The sequence below is a fragment of the Lissotriton vulgaris genome, unplaced genomic scaffold (assembly GCF_964263255.1).
Source record: "Lissotriton vulgaris unplaced genomic scaffold, aLisVul1.2 SCAFFOLD_2761, whole genome shotgun sequence".
Lineage (NCBI taxonomy): Eukaryota > Metazoa > Chordata > Amphibia > Caudata > Salamandridae > Lissotriton > Lissotriton vulgaris.
In genome coordinates this window covers 48,210-58,441 of record NW_028250062.1, presented here as the reverse complement: position 1 = coordinate 58,441, position 10,232 = coordinate 48,210, and positions in this window count along the sequence as shown.

The following is a 10,232-nucleotide window of genomic DNA, read 5'->3' as shown; positions in this document are numbered from 1 at the left end:
GCAGGAAGCCCACCAAACAATACCTGCCAGACCTTGTCCGAATTCTAGCCTTAGGGCTGCCACTGATGCTAAGGTGTTACAGGATATTAGTCTTCTCAAAATCTACCCCTTGACTTTATTCAAAAAGCGCCATCTTGATATATCTATGAGCTTTCTGCATACAGTAGATTCGCAGGAATTTTGACCTGATAAACAGATAGAAGATGAGACAAATATCTTCTACCTGAACATTATAAAATGCTCCCAGTCCCTTAGCCTGGGACTGAGCCTTACACACGTTATTTGAGATATGATCAATACACCAGCTTATATCCATAATTACATTCTTAAATCCATTCTTTTTTTCATGCATCATTCAATTTTTCTGCTTTTCTTCAACCCATCTACTCTGCCATTCAACCATCCATTAGATTAATAAAGCGTGGCAAATCACCTGTGAGGGTCTCAAGGCGCTGGAGTTGCAAGCCGCTTCACTGAGAAAGTAATGAAACATGAGGCAAAAGCAGGAGAAATCACTCAGAAAAATTGGGGAAAGAAAGGAGAAAGCAGTAAAAGATGAGACAAAAGCAGAAGAAAGCACTCAGAAAAACATGGAGTAGGCAGAGCGGTGCAGCAGTACGGGAGAGCTGGGTCTGGGGCCTGCACAAGAGGGTCGCGCTGCAGCCTCCATTAAGTAGGTCTTGGGAGAAGGGAGGGGCACTGGGAGGAAGTGGGCGGGACCAGGCGGGAGTCGGAAAAACAGGCGGGAGCTGCCAATGAAGAAAAAAACAAGGAGTAGCAGTAAAATATGAGGGAAAAGAAGGAGAAAGCACTCAGATAAACAGAGGAGGGAGGAGAAAGCAGCAAAAACAAGGCAAAAGCAAGAGAAAACACCCAGAAACATGGGGGAAAGGACAGAGAAAGCAGTAAAAAATGAGGAAAAAGCAGGGTAAAGGACTCAGAAAAACGGAGGAGAGGAAGGAGAAAGCAGTAAAAACAAGGCAAAAGCAAGAGAAAACACTCAGAAACATGGGGGAAAGGACAGAGAAAGCAGAAAAAAATGAATGCTAAAGCAGGGAAGAGGAAGGAGAAAGCACTGGGTGGGGCGGGGCTAGGCAGGAAAACGGGCAGCATGCAGGAGCGGCAAGATCAAAAAACAAAGGAGAAGCAGTGAAAAATGAGGAGAAATCACACAGACAAAAGGGGGAAAGGGAAAGCAGTGACAAATGGGGCAAAAGCAGGAGTAATCACTCAGAAAAATGGGGGAGAGGAAGGAGAAAGCAGTAAAAAAAGGGTAGGAAGCAGACAAAAGCACTCAGAAAAATGAGGAGAAAAGGAGAGAGCAGTAAAAAATTAGGCAAAAGTAGGAGAAAGCTCTCAGGAAAACAGGGGAAATGAAGGAGAAAGCAGTAAAAATGAGGCAAAAGCAGGAGAAAGCACTCAGAAAACTGTGAGGAAGCTACGTGGTGCAGCAGCATGGGAGATCTGGACCTGGGACCTGCTCAATGGGGTTGCGCTGCGGCCTCCATTAAGTAGGTTGTAGTAAATGAAGTAAGCTGGTACCAAAGGCATATAAATATATAAAGGTATTTATTGCGAGTAACAGAGAGTAGTTGGTGCTCCCACCAAGGCTAGCAAGTAACTGCCCACAAGAAGCATTGCACAGAACATCAGGACACTAGGAATCTAAATGGAACAAAGAACTTAAAGGGGAAAGAAGCAAGTAATGCCAAATGAGAATACAACATATCCTCTTCCCTTCATGCATTGAAGTGGAACAAGAAAAGAATGACATGAAAAGTAAATAAAAGAAGCAAAACAGAAAGGAATGAAACACATCTTAGATTAAGCATCATCACAGAAATAATCTTTTAAGTAACTTGGTGGTCGTCTGCGTCTCTGTAAGGTGACACGAGAGTCAACCACATGTTCCTTAAGACCAACCTGGGTATCATCTTGAACACAAGTTTCATCATCCTCATTTCCTGTACATTTTTTGTACAGTGCAACCCTTCTCATATTCCAGTGTTCACCATTGTACAATGTAACAAAACGATTGTGTACAGATTTGACCTTGAATGGACCCCTGAATTTTGTCAAACCACTGCTAATGCGACCAGGTTTCACCTTCACCAGGTCATTAACCTTGATCTTGTTAGAAACAACCTCTTCACCATTCATTCTTTCCTTTCCACGATTTTCTATCTCCTCCATACTCGGACCTTCTTTCATCCATGTAGGTAGAAGCTTGGTACCAGCAGCCCTTCCCCTCATCAATTTGAAGGTGATTTCCCCTGAAACACTGTTCTCAGTGGTGCGATAAGCCCACACTAGATCGTTGACCATACTTCTAACATCACCGCCAGAGGAAACAGCCATCTGCATTACGCCCTTCACCATGCTATTCGCCCTCTCCACAACACCATTCCCTTGTGGGTTGTAGAGAGAAGTTCTTGAATGAATGATCCGACATGCCTTTAAGAAAGACACCATTTCGCCAGAAGTTAATTGTGTACCATTGTCAGTAATTATTTTCACTGGGTACCCTTCTTCTCTGAAAATCTCAGACATCATTTTAATGGTGGATTTTGTGGTGATTTCACAACAAAACTTCACAACCAACCATTTTGTGTAAACATCAACCATGACGAGTGCGAATTTCAAATCCACACCAAATCCACAAAAGGGTCCAATGAAATCCAAACAGACAGTGTGCCAAGGTAACCCAGGATCCTCTATCTCACCATGATTACCCTGGCTACCCACCTTCAATCTCTTCTCCCTTTCTAAATAATCCACACACCTCTCTACCCACTCAGATATCTGTTGATCCATTCCCGGCCACCAGAAATGCTCCCTCACCCTTTTTTTAGTAAGGAACTGCCCAAGATGTCCCTCATGCGCCAACTTGAATAAAGGAAATCTTAAATCACACGGTGGAATATACTTATCATTCTTCATCACCAAGTTTTCCTCTTTATTATAAATTGACAACTGATCTAAAACCTTCAAATAAGGTCTAACACCAATTGCAAGAGTGCTTTCTCGCCTAGCTCCTTTTACAATCAGTTCCTTCACGCTACGTAAAACCTCATCCTTTTCCATATTTTCATTCCACTGCGTCTTCCCTATCGCACCATAACACAAACCAACAACTTCATCAATAGCCGCTACTGCACCCTCACATTGTGCCAATTCAACGCCTGGCCTGTCCACATCCTGCCACGGTAAAGGAAGTCTCGACAGGCCATCTGCCTGACAATTCTTCCACCCAGGTATATAAAAAATCTGGTAGAGGAAATCTTGCATGCGTGCCGCCAACCTTGCGGACCCCTTACCTGCACCACCAGGTGACAAGATTCTCAGCAAAGGTTTATGGTCCGTGAGTAATCTGAATTTAAATCCCCACAAGTACATTCTAAAGTACTCGCAACCCCATGCAGCCGCAAGTGCCTCCCTCTCTATTATCGAGTAATTTCTCTCCGAACTGGTAAGCGATCTAGACGCGAATGCCACTGTCTTTACACCGGAGGGATGCTCCTGTGCCAAAACAGCACCTACCCCAACACCACTAGCGTCAACAGTTAATACAGATTGCAACTTTGTATCAAAAGGTGTTAGGATTTTTACCTCACAAATCTCCTTCTTTATGTTGTCAAACACACCCTACAGTTCCTTGTCCCACACAAATTTACAACCTTTCCTTAACAATGCCCTTATCTTCTCCGTCTTATCTGCAAAATTTTTCACAAACTTCGCATAGTACTCTATTAAGCGCAAGAAAGACCTCAACTGGTCCTTATCCTCAGGTGCAGGGGCCTTCCTAATAGATTCCAACAAATCTCTTTTTGGTCTCACTCCATCAGCTGACAAGGTATAACCCAAATATTCTACCTCCTCCACTGCAAATCTGCACTTTTCTTTCTTTAATGTCAAACCTGCTTTCTCCATTTTATTTAAAACCTCACTCAAATCACATTATGCTGTTCTAAACTTTCGCCAAACAACAAAACATCATCCTGGAAGTACACTACGTTCTTTATTCCAACCAGTACTGATCCCATCATACGTTGAAACACCCCAGCGGCAGACGCCAACCCGAAAGGCATGCGCGTGAACTGATAAATACCCTCCGGAGTGATAAACGCAGTCAAAGGTTTCGAATCATCATGCAGTCTTATCTGGTGGTATGCGCTACGTAGGTCTAGTTTCGTAAAATACTTCCCTCCTTTCAACAACAAGATCAGTTCATTTATATTTGGCAAGGGATAATTATCCACAACGATGTTCAGGTTCAGAGTGCGCAAATCCACACAGAACCTATACTTCCCATCGGATTTGGTCGAAATTACAACAGGCGAAATCCAATTGGATGTCTCTATCTGTTCTATAATACCCTGCTCCAACATCTCAGTCAACATTTTCTTCACTTCATTCCTTGCTATAATGGGCACCTTCCTTACCTTATGCTGCATGGGAAAAGCATTCTCCTTGAGCATAATCTTATGTACGTACCCCTTCAAAGCGCCGATCTCCTCCTTGAACAAACTCGACATCCCATCCACAATCGAATCTGTTGTCACCTCATCCACAACCATCACTTGATTTTTTGCCCTAGGATTTATAATGATATTCAGATCGTACTGATGGCCCCACCCAAGTATTGGCGGTCCAGATTTTGCAACATACACTTTTCCATCCACACTCCTTCCTTGAAAAACAATGTCTGTCAACATGTACCCAATGATATCTATCCTCTCACCCTGGTATCCCCCTGGGTTGATGTCCTTAGGTTTGAGAACTACATCAGGCCAGTTTTTCCTAAATAGGCAAGCTGGAATAATCGTCCAAAATGATCCCGAATCAACCATCAATTCGGTTCCCTTCCCCTTTATGACAAACATTGCCTTAGGTCTTTCCTTTCTACCCTTCTCACGTTCCATCTCCTTATCACTTACACACAATATTTTGTTAACACTCTTTACTTTACAACTGTTCACCACACACACACCTTTATTTTGTACAACAGCAACCTTTGATTTACTGATCGTTTTGCACATCTTATAAAAATGGCCTCTTTTCCCCCACTTCTTGCACTCCTTGTCCAATGCAAAACATCTTTTATATTCTGCTGTATGGTATGTGCTCCCACACCTCGTACAAACTTTCTCTTGCCCCGTATACTGCTCACCACCATTCTGTACGTTCCCACTGTACTTTTTTGCTCCTCTTTCGTTTCTTTCACTACTCCTCCTAGAAACGACAGCTACGTCCTCCTCTTTTTCGTCCTGAGACACGCCCACAGCACTCACATTTTCCTTGACACTTTCTTTTTTCTCCATTTCCTTCATGCAGGCACTAGATTCCTCTACAACTTTAGCTATTTCTATTGCATTTTGCAAGGATGGATTTTTAGCCGCCAACAATTTTTCTTGCATCTTCTTGTTCCTACACTGGACAATAAGTTGGTCCCTTATCATCTCATCCCTTATCGTCCCAAAATTGCACTTTATCGACAACTCCCTTAACCTTGTAACAAACTGATCTATGTTTTCATCTACCCTCTGCGGTTGCGTATAGAATTTGTGCCTGGCCATGACAATATTCACCTCCTTTGAATATTGTTTCCTAAGTCTAGCTTTTGCCTCAAGGTAAACATTAGTTAAAACTCTCCCATCTGCATTTGTGCCTGGAGGTAAAAACTTGAAGGCATGCTGGGCCTCCTTACCCAGAGTGCTCAACAACAACGCTTTCTTCCTGGTAGCGCTAAAATCTTTCCCATCCAATGCCTCTATGTAATTTTTGAAAATTTCAATCCATTCCTCCCATTCTATTGGAGGATCGCCACTCTGTTGCAGGAACAATGGTGGCATCACAACATTATGCCCTTCCATTAGTAAGTATAAGTAAGGTATGACTTTTCACCCACCTCTGTAAAAAAAAATATAATTTAATCAATCCCTTCCTTATTTCTTTTTTAAGCTTTTCTCTTCCACACTTATATTCCACGTTTCAATTTCTTTGTCCCTTTGACTTAGTACAGTATGGTGGACACGTTTCTCGACACAGTACTATAGACTTGTTTCTTGACTTAGTTTCCTCCTTTCTTTTACTTCACTTCTTTTAAGTCACCTATATTTCTCTCTGAAGAATGTGACCACTACCTTCTTTTCTTTCCGGATTCTCTTAAAAAAAACGGGTTGTATCAGAAGTTCTCCGTCCTCCTCCGTCTCCTTCGCGAAGGGTTGCTAGGATACACTTAGTTTTTTTTTTTAAATGGCTCCTACGTGCTACATCACTACGCACGCCACGTTTCCTTATTGCAGTAGCGCTCTTCGTCACTCCGCACGGCGTACGCTGCTCCACGTCATTCCATCAGCGTCATAGCCTTCCCTCAGACCCTTGCACAATGGATTGACAGACGATAGCATGCGGTGACTTCACGAGCGCTAAACGGCAACACGCGCTGACTTCATGAGCTCCCAAGGTACTTTCAAAAGTCGCACTCAGCTCGCTTTCACTCGCGTACGGTAGACAAACTTTAAAAGATGCACACAGCTTTTCCTAGAGTTGTACTCTCTTTTTTTGGGCCTTTCTTTTAACCACGATTCGCACAACAAAGTCTAGTAACTCACACTTCATTGTTTCACTGTGATTTTCTTCTTTTGCTTCGAATTAGACTTCACTGTCCATATTCTTCTCCCCGTTTTCCCTTTTCTCTTTCTTCTTTTTTTTTCTTGAATATTAATCGGTTTTCTCCTTTTTTTAAAAATTTTTTTTTAAGACCTCTTTAAAATGTCTTTTGCTGTCTTCCAATTTCTTCTGCACACAAGATTCTTTTCCACCAACAGAGGTAAAACCTCACTCTGTCCTCTTCATTACTCTGTTAGCCAGCGTCACCATCTGTAGTAAATGAAGTAAGCTGGTACCAAAGGCATATAAATGTATAAAGGTATTTATTGCGAGTAACAGAGAGTAGTTGGTGCTCCCACCAAGGCTAGCAAGTAACTGCCCACAAGAAGCATTGCACAGAACATCAGGACACTAGGAATCTAAATGGAAAAAAGAACTTAAAGGGGAAAGAAGCAAGTAATGCCAAATGAGAATACAACATAGGTCCTGAGAGGAGTAAGGGGTGCTGGGAGGCAGTGGGCAGGGCTAGGAAAGACAGGCAGTAGAGGCAGATGAGGAAAAAACAAGGAGAAGCAGTGAAAAATGAGGGGAAAGAAGTAGAAAAACGGGGGCGAGGAAGGAGAAAGCACTTGGATGCGGTGGGCAGGGCTAGGTAGGGGGCAGTAAAACAAGTGGTAGGCAGGAGCGGAAAATGAGAAAAAAAACAAGGACAAGCAGTGGAAAATGAGGGTATAGCAAACGAAAGCACTCAGAAAAGTGGGGGGGAAAGTTAGGGGAAAGCAGTGATAAATGTGGCAAAAGCAGGAGAAAGCACTCCGAAAAACGGAAAAGAGGAAGGAGAAAGCAGTAAAAAACAAGGGAAAATCAGGAGAAAGCACTCAGAAAAACGTGGGAGTGGAAGGAGAAAGCGCTTGGAGGCGATGGGCAGGGCAAGTCAGGAGGTGGGAAAATGGGTGGCAAATGAGGAAATAAAACAAGGAGAAGCAGTAAATGAGGGAAAACACTCAGAAAAATAAAATAGTGGAAAGGAAGGGGAAAGCAGTGATAATTAGAGCAAAAGCAGGAGAAAGCATACAAAAAAATGGGGAGAGGAAGGAGAAGCAGTTAAAAACAAGGCAAAATCAGGAGAAATCATGCATAAAAATGGAGGGGGAGAAAGCTGTGAAAAATGAGACAAAGTCAGGAGAAAAGACTCAGAAAATGGGGAGGAAGCAGAGCGATGTAGCAGCATGAGAGAGCTGGGCCTGGGATCCATCCATCCACTCTGCCATCTTTCCATCTACCCTACAATTCATCTATCCACTCTGTCATCCATCCATCTATTGACTCTGCCATTCATCCATCCCTCCATCTATCCACTGGACCATCCATTCACTCGCCCATCCACTCTGCCATCCATTTGCTCATCCTTTCACCCACTCATTCATCCATCTATGCCTTTACCACCAATCCATCGGCCCATCCTTTTATCTGTCTATCTACCTATCCATTCACTCATTCCTCAGTCTACTAAGACATTTATCCATCCACTCATACCTCCATCCTTCACACTTCCTTCTATTCAATATTCCATAATTCCCTTCTTAGTTTACCCGTTTTTTTGTATTTCCTTGCTCCCGCTTTCTCTTCTATTGACGCTTTATTCTTTCATAGTGTCAATTATGATTTTGTCTGCTGAGTTGCAGACAGAAGTGGCCCATAAAAGGACCCACCCCTGCTGTAGCTCTCAAAATGATGGGCTCATTATGCCCCTACTATCATCCCTTTAACTTAAAAATGTAGATTAAATTAGTCATTTAAGAGGTCCATTAAGGTAGAGAATGAAAGTTTTAGAGTGCGATATATGCTTTAAAAGCATTTGACCCCATGCTAGAAATTGGGTTTCTGACTTCTTGGCATGGCTGACCACGTTCTTTTCCATTCATATTTTTGTATATTTCTTTTGACTAAGTTTCTGTGCTTTAGCATGATTGTTATCATCTTGGAGATGTGCTTTCAAGCAGTGTATTACTATTGATTTGTTTTGTTATTCGAAAATCAATGACGAAAAAAAAAAATGGGGTTTCTCTTTGGCTGGGGTATGCACCTAAGTTAGGCAGAACCCCCCACTCTAATCGGGGCAAGTCAGTTACAAAATAAAGATAACCTGTGCTCACCCTCTGGTAGCTTGGCACAGATAAAACAAGTTTATCATCAGAGGCTATGTGTAAAACATTTCTGCAACACACTCACACAGGAACACAATTAATACACCACAAAAGAGACTCCACACCACATGGGATTATATAAAAATAAATTATATTGTACATAAAACCAGAGCAAAATGATATAAATCATAAATACTTTGCACACTTTGCAATTACTCAGCTAGTACTCGCTATCCTGAACTAGGCAAGACTAAAAATGACATACATCATAACATTAGTGTATGTAGAGCAATTTAGATCAGAAAAATCAAATGAATCACCATATATAGCCATAAGAACATTGGGCACAGTGCCCCCACGCTCTTATTAAACTTTATGTGGTAATCAGGCACCAAATGTAGGGCACAGGAGTACCTGTGCTCCCACTACCTTTAAATTGGTGATCCTGGCAAGATCCTGGTGGCGGTTCAACACCACGCTCTGGGGCCTCCATCGAGGTTGCACCCCGTAATGCCAACAAAAGACCAAGTGCCCCCAGGTTCCATGGTGGGGGGAGTTTTGGGGGAAAGGCAGACACTTGTGCAATCATGCAGGAAACCTTGTTAGCTCCTCTTCGCATCCAGCGGACCAAATGCAGCTGCTGCGAGCATTGCGGAGCAGCTGCTGCAAGCATGAGGCGCAGCTGGCAAATTACAGCACCTACTGTGGTAGATTTCAAATGGACTGTTCTAGCCAAAATAGAGACAGATGCGAGAGATGGTGACATTGAGGCAAGACTCAGCCAGCGTGAGGCCCATTTAATTATGAAATTTAATACTGCCACAAATGGTCTGAATGAACTGTCAGAAATGTCGAGGGTTTATTAACCACATCGCTGACCGGATCCGTTTGAGTGCTCAGCAATTTATTGCACAAGATGCCCCCTCACATTCCAGCGCTTTGGGAACTACACTCATCATGTTTTCAATAGACACCTGTTTGAACTTCCCAGTGTTGTGGGCACTTTAAGAAAGCTTTAGGTTTCAACAGCGTGACGCATCACGTGGACGCTGTCACCCAATCTTAGGTAGACGCTGCACTTCCGGGTTCCACAACCAGGAACCGCGGTGATTCCAAACGCCGGCGGTCACGGAGCAGCGGGCTAGGAAGATATCCTTCTGAACGGTAAGCTTCAGAACTGCAGTTTTGACACATTGTTGGTCCACCGCAATTATCTAATGGGAGATTAACTCCGTGGTCATTTTTGCAGAAAACTGAAAAACGGATAAACCGCAAAGTGCCGCCCACGTCGTAGTGTGTATTCCCCGACGGGGGCTTCCATTCCCCACGAATCTCCTTCAAATATTTAGTAGACACCTTCTTCACTTTGAAGTAAGGGTCCACCGTTCTTTTTAAATCGTTTGCAACAGGCCATGCCCGACTTGAACCTAACCCGGTCTCCGTGTTCATTTTACAGAACTACGAGTCCCAGAC